Consider the following 17,993-nt stretch of genomic DNA (forward strand, 5'->3'; position numbering starts at 1 on the left):
ATGTGTGTCCTGTGCCAGACTCAGACACCAGGGTATGGATGTTTGGAGGTAATTCAGTAATCAGGCATGGTTTGACTTTACAACACAGACATGTAGTGGAATAATGCAAAATTACAGCATCATCTTGTGATTGTGATGATTTTTATTACTGATGGGGTACGTGTTTGGGGGGGTGACAAGAGGTGCTTGGCGGGAGTGTAGAATCCAAAGTTCACAGGGGGAGTTGGTGTCCTTGCCATTGACAGTCATCAGAGTCTGTGCCACAGTCTTTGTCAACATTGGTCAGACAGTGACCAGCAAGGCCATGTGGCAGAGAATGTCCTTTGCTGCTGTGCTGCTGTTGGGCCAGAGGGCCAGGTGCCAGGCCAGGTGACCTGGGAGATGGTGATGTTCCGCTGACTCTCACGGTCTTTTTCGTGGATGACCCACCTTCCTGCGGGGACCCTCAGACGCCTGCCTTGACGATGCAAGGGACGCTCCATCAGATGTATCCTCCTCCTCCTCCCTCCCTGTGTCTAGTGGTGGTCTACGCCTGGTGGCACAGGGAGGGTTTGCCAGGCTTTGGGCGATCTGATGGAGGGATTGGCTCACGTCCCTGTGCACCGCCAAGAGCTCTGCAAGTCTTGCCTCCATCCTGGCATGATGCTCAACCTGCAGGGCCTTCATCTCATTGAGGGTCCCCACTACCTGGGCGATGCCTCTGGAGTCACATCGGTATGCGTCCAGGATGGTTCTGACGTGTGCCATAGCCGGGTCCTGAGCCAACTGGTCAGGTTCGCGCCTTCGCCGTCCTCCACTCCCACCACCCCTGCCCACTTGCACCTGGCCTGCCGTTGTGGGCACATCGGGTCTCCGGGACCCCTGAGGGATGGCATTTGCGGTGTCGCCTGCCTCCTCCTGGGTGCCCGGAGAACCTTGTCCCTCCTGGACAGACTGGCTGCATTGTTGTGTGCGGGCAGGGCTCCTGGGTGTCTCCTGGGATGTGGCAGGAATGGGGGTGGTGGTTGGCACAGTTGTACCTGACGCAGGTGCTGCAGGTGGTTGGACACCAGAGGGGCCAGGTTGGTCTGGGTCATCCACGGAGTGGTGAGAGTCGTTGCTGTCGGTGGGGTCCTCTTCACGCAGAGCCTGGTCCTGTGAGTCTTCCCCCCCAGTGTTGGGGGGAGATCGATGACGTTGACCTGTGTGTGAGAGAGACAGTGTTAATTGTGTTACATGCGACATCCATGTTTCATTCTTTTTTGATTTGGCACAGTTCCTCTGGGTGGTTGGATTTGGCTAGCATTCCTCACACAGTGCACTTGTGCATGGGTATGTCCCTTGGCCACAGCTTTCGACACTTTACCTATGTGTGACACAATCTTAGTTGATGCATATTTTGGGAACGCAGTCAGCAGTGTAGTGAGTGGGCGTAGCAAGCCATGCAGAGCCGCCTTACGTGTTGCACTGTAAGTGGCCAAATGGTGTTTATTCCATGCTATTTGAGAATGCAGGTAGGTAACTTAACTATTTGTGACTGGGTTCTGACGAACACAGTGGGTAGGTATACTGGGTGTAAGGTTCTGTTTGTGCCTGCAGCACGGATGTACTCGTGCACAGATTGACACATGGCCTAGTGTTTATCAAAGGTTGAAGGGGGGGTTAAGGCACTGCCAAACCTTGTCTACATGCACACAGTCCACCTGCTGACGAGCGGACATGGCCACACCACCCAAGGGTGATTTGGTCTCCCTCTGTCTCCCTTTCTCCCTCCCTCTGTCAGCCTCCTCCCTCTGTCCGTCTCCCTTTCTCCCTCCCTCTGTCAGCCTCCTCCCTCTGTCTGTCTCCCTTTCTCCCTCCCTCTGTCAGCCTCCTCCCTCTGTCCGTCTCCCTCTGTCTCCCTTGCTCCCTCCCTCTATCAGCCTCCTCCCTCTGTCCGTCTCCCTTTCTCCCTCCCTCTGTCAGCCTCCTCCCTCTGTCTGTCTCCCTTTCTCCCTCCCTCTGTCAGCCTCCTCCCTCTGTCCGTCTCCCTCTGTCTCCCTTGCTCCCTCCCTCTATCAGCCTCCTCCCTCTGTCCGTCTCCCTTTCTCCCTCCCTCTATTAGCCTCCTCCCTCTGTCCATCTCCCTCTGTCTCCCTTTCTCCTTCCCTCTATCAGCCTCCTCCCTCTGTCCGTCTCCCTTTCTCCCTCCCTGTCAGCCTCCTCCCTCTGTCCGTCTCCCTTTCTCCCTCCCTCTGTCTGCCTCCTCCCTCTGTCCGTCTCCCTCTGTCTCCCTTGCTCCCTCCCTCTATCAGCCTCCTCCCTCTGTCCGTCTCCCTTTCTCCCTCCCTCTATCAGCCTCCTCCCTCTGTCTGTCTCCCTCTGTCTCCCTTTCTCCCTCCCTCTATCAGCCTCCTCCCTCTGTGCGTCTCCCTCTGTCTCCCTTTCTCCCTCCCTCTATCAGCCTCCTCCCTCTGTCCGTCTCCCTTTCTCCCTCCCTCTATCAGCCTCCTCCCTCTGTCCGTCTCCCTCTGTCTCCCTTTCTCCCTCCCTCTATCAGCCTCCTCCCTCTGTCCGTCTCCCTTTCTCCCTCCCTCTATCAGCCTCCTCCCTCTGTCCGTCTCCCTTTCTCCCTCCCTCTGTCAGCCTCCTCCCTCTGTCCATCTCCCTTTCTCCCTCCCTCTATCAGCCTCCTCCCTCTGTCCGTCTCCCTTTCTCCCTCCCTCTGTCAGCCTCCTCCCTCTGTCCGTCTCCCTTTCTCCCTCCCTCTGTCAGCCTCCTCCCTCTGTCCGTCTCCCTTTCTCCCTCCCTCTGTCAGCCTCCTCCCTCCCTCTGTCTGTCTCCCTGGGTCCACCTCTGTCTGTGTCCCTCTCTCTGCCCCTCTCCCTCCCTCTGTGTGTCACCCTCTGTCACCTCAGCCCAGCTTCCTGGGCACACACAGTTTGCAGGTCTTGCAAAGGCCATTGGCTTGTTCATGTGGGTTTGTTTCTTCTCTGCGGGCACCCATTGGGTGGAGTGTCTGAGTCTGCGCTGCTGCTGTGGCGGTGTGTGCTGACACTCTTTTAGTGTGCTGCGTCTTCATTGGCTGCTGTTATGTGCAAATTGTGCCTTCATACCCATGTCGTCCTGCAACGCGGCCACCATTGGTAGGCAAAACAGTACTGTGTGGGGACACACTGTTTGTATGACTGTGCCCTGAGCCATATGGGCTGAGGGCATTGTTGTGTGCTTCAGAGTTGCTCTATGTTGGTTTTGAGGCCCACCCTCCCGGCATCAGGGACATCCTGTCTTGTGTTGGTGTTTTGTGTGGCCTGTGACTTGGCATGGCCTTGCTTGGGGCATGGGGCATGGAGGCGCTAGTGGCATGTGTGTGTTTTTGGAGTGTGGTTGTGTCTGGTGCTCGCTTTGGGGGGGTTGCGTGCATGATTGGTATTTGGGTTGTATATGGCGTTCCCCCCATGTGAGTTGAGTTGTTTGTGTACTCACCAGGCTCTCGGACTCCTTCTACTCCATCTACTCCCACCGGCGGCAGCGTGACCATCACCTTCTCCTCCCAGGGATGGTAGTGTACCGGTCTGCGGGCCGGACCTCCTCCAGTGATGTTGGCCTGGTTGTGGTCGTCTGTCATTTTTCTCTTGACCGTCCTCCGCAGATCATACCACCTGGCTTGGCACTCATGCCTGGTCCTTCTGGTGGCCCCAACAGCATTCACGGAATTGACTATCCTCTCCCACATGGCAGTTTTTTCTGATATGCTGGTCCGTCTGACCAATGTTCTGAAGAGCTGTGGCTCAACTCTGATGATTTCGTCGACAAGGGACTCCAGCTCGTCCTTTGTGAACTTTGGATTCTTGTTGGTGGGCATGGTGTGGGGTGTGGGTGTGGATGGTTGTGGGGGTGGGGGTGTGGATGGGTGTGGGTGTGGATGGTTGTGGGTGTGCAGGTGTGTGTGTGTGAATGTGATGAGGGTGTGTTTGTGATGGTGGTTGTGTGAAGGAGTGCAAGTGTAAGGTGTATTGATGGTTGAAGTGTGGTGCAGTGCGTTGTCTCTGGGGTCTGGCAGCAGTGGATCTGTTGCAAAGGATCATGGTTTGTGTGTGTTGGGCCTTTTTATTGGTCCATTTGTGGGTGTGGCTGTGTTTGAACTTTGGGTGGGTGTGTTATAAGGAGTGGTAGTGGTTTGGGCCTCTGTTTCTCTGTTTGTCAGTTGCAGGTCAGTGTATCGGATGTATTTGGCCTTGTTGGATATGTTTTGTGGTGTTGTGTGCCTCGGATTGACTGTCCTTGTGTTTTTTTGGTTAGTTCTGGTTCAGTAGGAGTGTTTTTAGCCTCTGTACGGTGCGTACATGGGCCATGTTGTTGTACAGTGCTGTCCTTTGCTATGGCTTAGTACGACTCGTACATGCCCGATGTTGGGTGAGGGTGCTGGTGTGTGGGCCTGGGGTAGGGTGTGTACGAACACAGGCAGGGTGTTGGTCCACACCGTCCATCGGTGGTGGTGTTTCGCACGGTACATACAAGGGGGGCTGGGTGTAGGGTCCGTACATACACGGGTGGGGGTACGGTCCATACATACACTGGTGGGGTGGGGGTACGGTCCGTACATACACGGGTGGGGTGGGGGTACGGTCCGTACATACACGGGTGGGGTGTTGGTACGCTCCATTCATACACGGGTGGGGGTACGGTCCGTACATACACGGGTGGGGTGGGGGTATGGTCCGTACATACACGGGTGGGGTGGGGGTACGGTCCGTACATGCACTGGTGGGGTGGGGGTACGGCCCGTACATACACGGGTGGGGTGTTGGTACACTCCATTCATACACGGGTGGGGGTACGGTCCGTACATACACGGGTGGGGTGGGGTACGGTCTGTACATACACGGGTGGGGTGGGGGTATGGTCCGTACATGCACTGTTGGGGTGGGGGTACGGTCCGTACATACACGGGTGGGGTGGGGGTACGGTCCGTACATGCACTGGTGGGGTGGGGGTACAGCCCGTACATACATGGGTGGGGTGTTGGTACGCTCCATTCATACACGGGTGGGGGTACGGTCCTTACATACACGGGTGGGGTGGGGGTACGGTCCGTACATACACGGGTGGGGTGGGGGTACGGCCCGTACATACACGGGTGGGGTGTTGGTACGCTCCATTCATACACGGATGGGGGTACGGTCCGTACATACACGGGTGGGGGTACGGTCCGTACATACACGGGTGGGGTGGGGGTACGGTCCGTACATACACGGGTGGGGTGGGGGTACGGTCCGTACATACACGGGTGGGGTGTTGGTACGCTCCATTCATACACGGGTGGTGGTACGGTCCGTACATACACGGGTGGGGTGGGGGTACGGTCCGTACATACACGGGTGGGGTGGGGGTCCGGTCCGTACATGCACTGGTGGGGTGGGGGTACGGCCCGTACATACACGGATGGGGTGTTGGTACGCTCCATTCATACACGGGTGGGGGTACGGTCCGTACATACACGGGTGGGGGTACGGTCCATACATACACGGGTGGGGTGGGGGTACGGTCCGTACATACACGGGTGGGGTGGGGGTACGGTCCGTACATGCACTGGTGGGGTGGGGGTATGGTCTGTACATACACGGGTGGGGTGGGGGTACGGTCCGTACATGAACTGGTGGGGTGGGGGTATGGCCCATACATACACGGGTGGGGTGTTGGTACGCTCCATTCATACACGGGTGGGGGTATGGTCCATACATACACGGGTGGGGGTACGGTCCGTACATACACGGGTGGGGTGGGGGTACTGTCCGTACATACACGGGTGGGGTGGGGGTACGGTCAGTACATGCACTGGTGGGGTGGGGGTACGGCCCGTACATACACGGGTGGGGTGGGGGTACGGTCCGTACATACACGGGTGGGGGTTCGGCGCATACATCCGCTGCTGGGGGGCATTTTGCACGTACATGTTGGGTCTGTGGTGGGGTGTTCGGCGCGTATGCGGGCACGTGTCTCCATGCTTGCTATGGGAGTTCGGTCCGTACGGTGTTTTTTGCATACAGTTGTGAAATCGAAAGGACGGGAGTGATCGTACTTGCGTGGTCGGACTTCATTTTTCCGATTCGTACGGTAAATCATCCGGGGATGTGTCGGACACAATTTCCGACCCGAGGACGTGTGGGGGACTTTTCCGGATGTGATTCGTATGGAGTTTTTCCCATGCGAATCGTACTTGCCAGTTTGTACGCTACTTGTACCATTCGGACGGTAAAAAGTCCAGATTCAATTCAGACGGGGGAAATTTTTCCAGGATCCGAATCGGCACCTTAATTGTTTAAAAATGTTAATAACCACATTTTTACCAACATTAAATGAAAAAACATACTTCATTGACACAGTACATATACATTCTGCACACTAACCCTATACAATTTACTATTCCCAATTCACCTACATTAAACTCAGGGAATGTGCTGGACACTAAGGTGCCGATTACGATCCTGTAAAAATTTTCCCCGTACGATTCGTATCCGGTCTTTTTACCGTACGAATCGTACAAGTGCCGTACAAACTGCCAACTACGATTCGCATGGGAAAATGTCCATACGAATCGCATTGGGAATAATTCCCCACACGTCCTCGGGTCAGAAAATGTGCCCGACACGTCCCCAGACGAATTACCGTACAAATGTGAAAAGTGAAGTCCGACCGCGGAAGTACGATCCATCCCGTGCGTCCGATGTTACAACCGGATGGAAAAAACACCGTCCGCACCGAACTCCTATAGCAACCATGGAGACATGTGCCCGCATACGCGCCGAACACCCCACCACAGACCCAACATGTACGTGCAAAATGCCCCCCAGCCGCGGATGTATGCGCCGAACCCCCACCCATGTATGTACGGACCGTACCCCCACCCCACCCGTGTATGTACGGGCCGTACCCCCACCCCACCAGTGCATGTACTGACCGCGCCCAACACCCCCCCCAGCCCCCGTATGTACACACCCAACCACCCCCCAGCCCTCGTATGTACGAGTCGAACCCCCACCCGTGTATGTACACCCGTGTATGTACAAGTCGAACCCCCACCCGTGTATGTACACCCGTGTATGTACGGCCCGTACCCTCACCCGCGTATGTATGTAGCGTACCCCCACCTCAACCGTGTATGTACGGCCCGTACCCTCACCTGCGTCTGTATGGAGCGTACCCCCACCCCAACAGTGTATGTACAGCCCGTACCCTCACCCGCGTATGTATGGAGCATACCCCCACCCCAACTGTGTATGTACTAGGCCTGGGCGGCAAATTTGCGGAATTTCGGTAATTTTGCGTTCCGCGGAGAACGCGAAATTGCCTAAAATTCTGCTTTCCGCGACTTCGCGAAATTTTTTCTTGTTCGCGTTCTCAAAATGCATGTTCGCAAGATATTTCTCCCTGAGCACGCAAACAGCATCTGTGAACAGGAAAAAAGCATCGCGAACAAGCAATTCCGCGTGTTTGCGGAATTTCTGCATGTTCGCGGAGATTTGTTACCGTTTCGCGGAAATTTGCGTAATGCGATTACGCAAATTCCGCCCACCCCTAGTATGTATGGACCGTACCCTCACCCGCGTATGTATGGAGCGTACCCCCACCCCAACCGTGTATGCACGGACCCTACCCTCACCCGCGTATGTATGGAGCGTACCCCCACCCCAACCGTGTATGTACGGCCCGTACCCTCACCCGCGTATGTATGGAGTGTACCCCCACCCCAACAGTATATGTACGGGCCGTACCCTCACCCGCGTATGTATGGAGCGTACTCCCACCCCAACCGTGTATGTACGGCCCGTACCCTCACCCGCGTATGTATGGAGCGTACCCCACCCCAACCGTGTATGTATGGACTGTACCCTCACCTGTGTATGTATGGAGCGTACCCCCAACCCAACCGTGTATGTACAGACCGTACCCTCACCCGCGTATGTATGGAGCGTACCCCCACCCCAAACGTGTATGTATGGCCCGTACCCTCACCCGCGTATGTATGGAGCGTACCCCCACCCCAACCGTGTATGTACGGCCCGTACCCTCACCCGCGTATGTATGGAGCGTACCCCCACCCCAACAGTGTATGTACGGCCTGTACCCTCACCCGCGTATGTATGGAGCGTACCCCCACCCCAACCGTGTATGTACGGCCCGTACCCTCACCCGCGTATGTATGGAGCGTACCCCCACCCCAACCGTGTATGTACGGACCGTACCCTCACCCGCATATGTATGGAGCGTACCCCCACCCCAACCGTGTATGTACGGACCGTACCCTCACCCGCGTATGTATGGAGCGTACCCCCACCCCAACCGTGTATGTACGGCCCGTACCCTCACCTGCGTATGTATGGAGCGTACCCCCACCCCAACCGTGTATGTACGGACCGTACCCTCACCCGCGTATGTATGGAGCGTACCCCCACCCCAACCGTGTATATACGGACCGTACCCTCACCCGCGTATGTATTGAGCGTACCCCGACCCCAACAGTCTAAGTACGGAGCGCACCCCAGGCCCCAACACCAGCACCTTCACCAAACATCGCGCATGTACGAGTCGTACCAAGCCAGAGACAAGGACAGCACTGTACAACAAAATGGCCGATGTACACACCGTACACACGCTAAAAACACACGTACACAACCAGGATAAAGCAAAACAACACAAGAAGAATCTATTCGAATCGCACAAAGCCACAAAACATGTCCAACAAGCACAAATACAACACATTCACTGACCTGCAACTGCCAAACTCCCAAACAGAGGCCCAAAACACAACCACTCCTTATAACACACCCACCCAAAGTTCAAACACAGCCACACCCACCAATGGACCAATAAATAGGCCCAACACACACAAACCATGATCCTTTGCGACAGACCCACTGCTGCCAGACCACACAGAGAAACAACTGCACCATACTACAACCTCCACTACACCTTACACCTGCACACCTTCACACAACCACCTTCACAAACACCCCCTCATCACATTCACACACACACCTGCACAACCACACCCACACACCCACAACCATCCACACCCACACCCCCCACAACCATCCACACCCACACCCCTCACCATGCCCACTAACAAGAATCCAAAGTTCACTAGCCAAGAGTTGGAGGTCCTTGTCGACGAAATCCTCAGAGTCGAGCCACTCCTCTTTGGAACATTGGTCAGACAGACCAGCATTTCCGAAAAAACAGCCATGTGGCAGACGATTGTCGATGCTGTGAATGCTGTTGCATCCACCAGAAGGACCAGGCATGAATGCCAAGCCAGGTGGTACGATCTGCGGAGGAGGGTCCGCTGCAAAATGACCGACGACCACAACCAGGCCAACATCACTGGAGGAGGGCCGCCCCGCAGACGTGTACAATACCATCCCTGGGAGGAGAAGGTGATGGCCATACTGCCGGTGGTGGCAGTGGACGGAAAAGAAGGACTCCGAGAGCCTGGTGAGTACACAAACAACTCACCTCACATGGGGGGAACGTCATCCACAACCAAACTCACAATCATGCACGCAACCACCCCAAGCTATCGCATGACTCAACCACACTCCATAAACACGCACATGCCACTAGCGCCACCATGCCCCATGCACCCAGCTGGACAATCCCAAGTCACAGGCCACAGAAAACACCAACACAAGACACGGTAACCCGGATGGCGGGAGTGTGGGCTTCAAAAATCACATAGTGCTACTCAGAAGCAGACAGCAATGCCCTCTGCCCATATGGCCTAGGTCACAGCCAGACAAACAGTGTGTCCCCACACAGGAAAGACTTGCCTGCAAATGGCGGACGCCTTGCATTAAGACATGGGGTTGAAGGCACCTTTTTGCACATGACAGCAGCCAATGAACAGCCAACACTGTGAAATTATGGCAGCACACACCACCACAGCAGCAGCGCAGACACAGACACTACACCCAATGGGTGCCTGGAGATCAGAAACAAACTCACATGAACAAGCCAAGGGCCATTCAAAGATCTGCAAAAAGTGTGTGCCTAGGAAGCTGGGCTGTGGTGACAGAGGGTGACACACAGAGGGAGGGAGAGGGGGAGAGAGAGGGAGGGAGGCACAGGGAGACGGACAGAGGGAGGAGGCTGCCACAGGGAGGGAGGGAGAGGGGGACAGAGAGGGAGTGAGAAAGGGAGACACAGGGAGACCAATTCAGCCTTGGGTGGTGTGGGAATGTCTGCTCGTCAGCAGGTGGACTGCGTGCATGTAGACAAGGGTGGCCAGTGCCTGAATCCCCCTCTCTTCTCCATGGCAAAACACTGGGCCATGTCTCAACCTGTGCACGAGCACAACGACAGCTACCTGCATTATATAAGTGTGTGGAACAACTCCATGTGCCCACGTACAGTGCAACATGGAAGGCGCCAATGCATGGCTCACCACACCTGCTCACTCCATTGCTGACTGCAGTCACAATTGACGCAGCAAGTAAGACTGTGTCACACATAGGTAAAGTCTCAAAAGCTGTGGACAAGGGACATACTCATGCACAAGTGCACTGTGAGTGGAATGCAAGACATATCCAAATACCCAGAGGAAATGTGCAAACTTTGAAACTAATGAAACATGGATGTTGCATGGAACAATAATAACATTGTCTCTCACACACACAGGTCAATGTCGTGGATCACCCCCCAACACTGAGGGGGAAGACTCACAGGACCCGGCTCTGCGGGATGACGATCCCACCGGCAGCGACGACTCTCATCACTCTGTGGACGACCCCGACCAACCTGGCCCCTCTGGTGTCCAACCACCTGCAGCACCTGCGTCAGGTACAACTGGGCCAACCACCACCCCCACTCCTTCCACATCCCAGGAGACACCCCGGATCCCTGCCCCACCACCACAACGCAGCCAGGCTGACCAGGAGGAACACGGTGTACCGGGCACCCAGGAGGAGGCAGGCGACAACGCAAATGCCACCCCTCAGGGTGCCGACAAGGGCAGGCCAGGTGCAAGTGGGCAGGGGTGGTGGGAGTGGAGGATGGCGGAAGCGCGAGCCTGACCAGTTGGCTGCGGAACCGGTATATTCCCATGTACGAAACATCCTGGACACATACCGGCAGGACACCACGGGCATGAGCCAGGTTGTGTCCACCCTCAACGAGATGAAGGGGACCCTCGAGGAGATCAAGACCCAGCAGGCCCAGCAACATGCGGAGCAACATGCCTGTCAACTGCGACACCAAGGGCGGATGGAGGACAGACAGGCAGAGCTCGTGACGGTGCTCACGGGAATTAACCGTTCACTCCGCCGGATAGCCGACAACATGGGCAACCCTCCCTGTGCCACCAGGCGAAGAACATCACCACCCACAGAGAGGGATCAGGAGGAGGAGGATACATCCGACGGAGCATCCCAAGCATCGTCACGGCCTGCTTCTGAGGGTTCCCGCAGGAGGGCGAGTCGTCCACGGAAAAGACCGTGAGGGTCGGCGCAACAGCACCATCTCCCAGGTCACCTGGCCTGGCACCTGGCCCACTGGACCAACAGCAGCACATCAGCAAATGACATTCTCTGCCACATGGACTTGCTGGTCACTGTCTGACCAATGTTGACAAAGACTGTGGCATGGACTCTGATGATTTCCAGTGGCAAGGACACCAACTCCCCCAGTGAACTTTGGATTCCACACACCCGGAAAGCCCCTCTTCTCATCCCACCCCAACACGTACCCCAACACAAATAAAAACGTACACGATAAAGAGATGATGCCTACATTTTGAATTATTACCTTACATGTGTCTTGTAACGTCTAACCATGCCTGAGTTCCCATATGACTTCAACCATCCACACCCTGGGGCCTGAGTCTGGCACAGGACACACATGGGTCACAATGTATTAGGCAAGACAGACATGGAGCACCATACACACCCGTGATGGGCCCAACCAGCTGAGGGGGTGGCCGCACAACCGTGCCGACAGACATATTGAGTACAGCAACAGTCATGCGCAGAGGTCAGAGATCATGTGGAGTGTCCTGGGGGCACCCAGGTAAGTGTAGACAGGTGGCAGAACCATGTCCTGCATGCTTGAGTCAGGTGGATGCAGAGAATGGTGGCCTGGCCAACGTTGGATGCATGGGGATGGCACATATCACAATACCCACACAGTCATGGACATCATCCCACACAAACAGCTTGCATCTTGCTACTCTACACATAGACACATAGCCACTATCACTGAAAACCATGCCAGACATGCCGTATGCACCATGGCAACACACCAGCATTGACTGAGAAGAGGCACCTTGGAGGCATAGGGACACCTTTATTAGTCATGTATTCTGGAATGCAGAGGCAACTCAGAGTACACATACACAGGTAATGTGGATTAACATGTGGGTCCAACACTGGCACCCCCCTTCTGCACCACAAATGCGTGATATCCATGGAACGGGCACACAAGTGTCGGGTAACAGCTAAACACCCCCTGCTGCTCACAGAGAGGCTGCCATGCACCATTGATCCTCTGATGTGGAAGTCCCAGACCATGTCAAGCCAATGCAAACCGTATGTGTCCGAGGGCAGTGTTACACACATTGATGCCATCATCACAATCCACTATCCCATTACAGATGACTGTCAACAAGTCTGACCATCTATTCAGGTGTATCCAGCTACATGTAATGTGTCCCATGGTGATGCGACATGTCTGCAGAGGAACCAAACATCGACAGAGGCAGTGTGCACACATCGTAAACAACTGCCACACCCAATACACCCCTGATGCATCCCTTACCCTAAGGACACTTCCAAACTTGTCCGTGCGTGTAACGCTGAATCAGCACACGATGACGTGTCCATGAGGAATAGCAGTGCCACAACAATGCAACCAGCAGACGGCATGCGCAAGTACCTGGGGATGAGAGACCCACAAGAAGTCAGCCACAAAAAGCACAGCCACTTGCATGTGCATGTACTCGACACATGTAAGGATGACAACATGCTAGGTCACAATTATGACTGGGGAAATACACTCATCACTGGCACCATCACTCGAGTGACACATCCACACACACCTCTCACTCACGTGGCATACATGCAGATGGACACACACATCACAACACATGCCACACGGGGACCAATGCGTGCACACTCAGACACTGGTACTCACCACTAAGTAAAGAAGTCGCGCATGAGCTGACTCCGGATGTCCTCTTGCGGAACCACATCCTCCTCATCACTAGCCCCATTGCCAAGCCCTTCGTCCTCCACGGGTGGATGGTCCTGATCATCTTGATCCAGGATGAGTGGCACAGCTTTCTCAACTGCCATGTTGTGCAGCGTGCAGCAGACCATGAAGATTTTGCAGAACTTCAACGGGGCATATGGGAGGGCGCCGCTGGTCTTGTGTAGGCACCTGAATCGGCTCTTCAGGAGGCCAAATGTCCTCTCTATCACTCGCCTTGTCCGGCCATGGGCGTTGTTGTAGCGGAGCTGGGCCGGCGTGCTGGGGTTGCGGAGAGGTGTGATCAGCCATGGCATGTTGGGATAGCCAGCGTCCCCTACATGGAAACCACATGGACATAAGTAGGACAGGAGAAGCGGTCGGGCTGGAAGTCTACGCAAAATACAGGACAGACAGAGTGTACCCACCAACAACACATGCTCGTTCGTTGCGCAGCTGCGTCATCATTTCAGGCACCCTGCTACGCCTCATGATGTAGGCATCGTGTGCTGATCCTGGAAAACGAGCACAGACATGTGAAATCACCATGTTGGACAGACACACCACAAGGGCATTGATGGAGTGGTAGTGCTTGCGATTCCTGTACGCTACCACCTGTGCCTGTGGTGGTACCAAAGCCACATGTGTCCCATCTATGGACCCAATGACATGGGGCATCCCTCCCAGGGCATAGAATCCACGCTTGCCACCAGTCAACAGTTCAGGAGTCGGGAAATGGATGAACTCAGCCAGGGGCGGCCAACATGGCCTCTAAAAAATCATGCAGCACACGGCTGAACATGCTCTGGGACATGCCACCAACATGGGCTATGGTATATTGAAAGGTACCCGTGGCAAGAAAATGTAGGGCTGCCATTACCTTCAGTTTGGGTGTCAGTGCCGTAGGATACCTGTGCAGCGGTTGCAGGTGTGGTGCCTGCCTTGCCGTCAACTCCTCAATCAACGGTTGGGGGAAGCGGTAGCAGCGTATACAGTCATTCTCCCGCATGTCAGCCAAGTCCGGAATAGGTCAGGGAAGAGGCGGCGCTCTGCAGTAATTTGGAAGTGACAAGGAAGAGTGAGTGCACTACAACAACAATTTATCTGTACTGAGCACATGTTAATCTGTCAATACACATATGCTACATAGGGAGTCAGGTATGTGCTACATGCCCTGGACACGTATGGCTGCCAGGTGACACTCCTACCAAGACCCAGCTACACACGGAGATTGTGAACCTCCACATCCCATGGCATGGGACTAGCTGTGTCCCAGTGTAAGTGAACAGCCAGACGCAATACAGGAGTGACATACATCAACATATCAGCAGAAGTAGGATGTTGATTGCAGAGACAGGTAGCGGAACACTAGAGCCACAGGTCACATGACATTACACTAGGACAGCCCACACACCTTGCCATGAAGGTGTACATGTCATGACTGCCCACACATACATTGAGAGGATGCAAACAGGTCCTTGTTACGCTACTCCGTGTCCCATGCATACATACACACCTTACATCCGATACCACATGTGGCCTGGTGTGCGTCACAGTGTGCCATGGCCATCTACACACAGACACATGTTGGTTGCAGCAACAGCAGATGCTTTTGAGGGAACACCAACATCAAGCTAATGTGAACACACCACACATACATGACATAGTCACATCGTGCACCGTGGGTAGTCACATGTCTGGTGTGGTAACCCCTGTAGCGGGCATCAGGGGACACTTCCGTGTGTTGTTGACTGTGCCATGCCAGTGACGCTCATCTCAAGTGTGCTGTACGACATGCACACACGTCAAAGGAGTGAAGGACATGTCTGGCACATATAGCACCTTCACACATAACATCTGTACACTTCTCATCATACATCTATTGCCTTCACAACTCATGAGTAATGTGCCACCTCACAGCCATTCACACCTGTGCCCCACACATGTAGTACTGGCCAGACAATGCCTTGATGTCCATCCATGGACAAGTATGTCAGCTCTATTCCTTTCTGTGTGCTGCCTGTCACCACTGTAATGTGTGTAAGGCACCGTACATTCGCCCTGAGGGCGTGTGTACGTTCCCCATCACTATGGGAGTGCTGTCGTAGGCCTACCCATAGTGATAGTGAGCGTACGCGCGTGTGTACGGTCCGTATCACTATGGGTACGCATACGCGAGCACACCCATAGTGATAGTGAGCGTACGCGTGTGTGTACGGTCCGTATCACTATGGGTTTGACCGCGTATGCGTACCCATAATGATACGGACCGTACACACGCGCGTACGCTCACTATCACTATGGGTGTGCTCGCGTATGCGTACCCATAGTGATACGGACCATACACACGCCTGTACGGGCCGTTGCTATGCATTTGGGGTGCCCTAGGGCCCCGGAACGCACCGTACCTGTGTGTGAATCTCAAAATTACATAGGAGACACATGAGGGACAAGTATAAAGGCCTACATGCATGCTGGTTGTCATGGAGACCAAGTTTAAAGTATGAATTTTTTTCAGCAGGTGCACACCAAAAGTCGGTTTGAATGAATCTACTTTGTTGCAAAGTGGTTGTGGAGTTGACATCATGCTCAAGAAAAAAATAACCAAACCCACTGACTGTACTAGGTTTAAAGGGATTGGAGGAAACATAGGATGCAAATGTGAGTGACCAATCACTCTGTACTCCTGTGCATGAAACAGGCCAGCAAGGCAGATATAAGGCAGCCAGGTCCCATGAGAGAGCACTTGCCTGCACATCTTTTGATTCTACGACACTGCTGCTGCTCGTGATTCCCTGGAACCATGTCAAGGTCTGTGGAGAGGGCCCAGCCTTTCACCTTGGAGGAGAACCTGGCATTGCTGGATGTGATCCTCCCACAGTACCCCCTGCTGTATGGGCGACCAGGGTTTCAGGTGAGTGCAGAGTCCACTAGCACAGACTGTGTCCCTTTTTTGTGACTGTGACTTCTGGCATTGTGTCCAGGTGTGACACACATGCAATGTACTGTAGGAGGGGTCCCAGGGGGTGGAATGCCTGATGTCTCCCAGCCAGAGCATGCTGTGGTGCATGTCTGCCGTCCTCACTTGCATTGTGTTTACTGTGACAATCACTGCATGGTGCATGCCACATTCTGCCTGTCTTATCCTCCTGGGAATGTTGCCTCTACAGTCCTCATGTGAATATGTGGTCAGCCCAGTGTGACAGATGACTTTACCCACAGATGTATGTTAGTTCTGTGTACCTGTGCTGAGAGTGTCCACATGATGTGTTCGTACCCTGGACATCGGTGTGTGTGTAAGTCCCCTGTCATGTGGGTGGGTGCATATGTGGAGTGTAGCACCCAAGCTGCATGAGGGATGGATATACCCTGCCCATCTGATGTGAGCAGGGAGCAGTGCTGTGTGTCTGACGTGCAGAGCCAGCCCCACACCTGTGAGCCCCCCCGTCTAGTGGCACATGTGCAGAGTGAGGTTTGTAGCTGCATTTGGCAATGGCAGGTTGTTGGACAGGCCACATGAAGGGCTTGCTCCCTCCCCGCACGACAGGGCCCAAACCCCGGACTCCCAGGTGTTACCCCCAAGGGCAACCCGCACCCCGTCTCCCAACGGAACTCCTGCCCCCGGACATCCATGTATCATGGGGCCGAACCACTACCGGCTCCCCCGGCCGGATCAGCCGCCATCTTGGACACTGCGCCACGAGGCCGCGTGGCCTCAGCCCGACCCTAACCCTGGGCCTGGCCAGCCCCGACATCCCGGCACCACCATCCACCCAGTAGGTGAACGGACCACTTGGCAGGTCAATGGGAGAAAGAAGCGTCGAGGGCTCTCCCCCGCCAGGTGCCGATCACCCTCCAGCTCCCCCAGGCGCTGGCTCCACCCCCTGCTGGGTGTCTGGACTCCCTCATCCCGGACCCCCCGACCTCCAAGTGCGAGGGTCCAGACATCAAAGGGCGCCAGACCTATAACTAGGGCAGCTCCAGAGCAGGAAGGCAGTTGTATCCTGGAGTCGAGAGACACCGAGAGAACTCAGCCTTGACGGACTACTGGCGCTGCTGTAGCCCTGCCTTGTGAACTATCGTCCTGCCTGCTGGCGCTGCCGCGGCCTTCTGCAACATCCATCCTCGTCGGGTCCTGCTGGCGCTGCCGCGGACCGTTGTAACGACCACCTTCATCGGGACCTGCTGGCGCTGCCGCGGACCGTGTAACGACCATCTTCACCGGGACCTGCTGGCGCTGCCGCGGACCGTGTAACGACCTTCTTCACCGGGACCTGCTGGCGCTGCCGCGGCCCGTCCAAGCTAGAACACCGAGCTCGAGGATTGTGAGCTATCCACCATACCATCTCAGCTACCAGACTGGTAACCAGACTGTCCCGCTACCCCCTTTCCCCAAACCAAGAGACTCGAATCGAGGGGACCCCTGAGTCCAGACCTCCTTGTACCATTTCATCGTACCTTAAGAAATCACCTATAAAGAACGCTAAATCTTATCCTTGTGTGGTGTATATCTGTGGGGGGAAGTTATTCATCTGTACGATCGCTGGAGACGGCTCTCCCCGGAGACCTCTCCCCTTGTCCTCGGCCGACCCTCCCGGTCCGTCTAACATTGGTGGCCAGCGGCGCGATCCGAATCAACGCGTAATCGTACAGAGAGTAGCTCACCCCACAACAAAACCACGATGTCAACCAAAGAGAGCGGTTCCACCGAGAAATTCCAGATGGATAAATTGGAAGAGTATAGCCATCGCGAACTTAAACAATTCTGCATGGAACTAGGCATTGCTACCACCGGC

This window comes from Triturus cristatus, chromosome 5_2 (assembly GCF_964204655.1).
Source record: "Triturus cristatus chromosome 5_2, aTriCri1.1, whole genome shotgun sequence".
NCBI classification, from domain to species: Eukaryota; Metazoa; Chordata; class Amphibia; order Caudata; family Salamandridae; genus Triturus; species Triturus cristatus.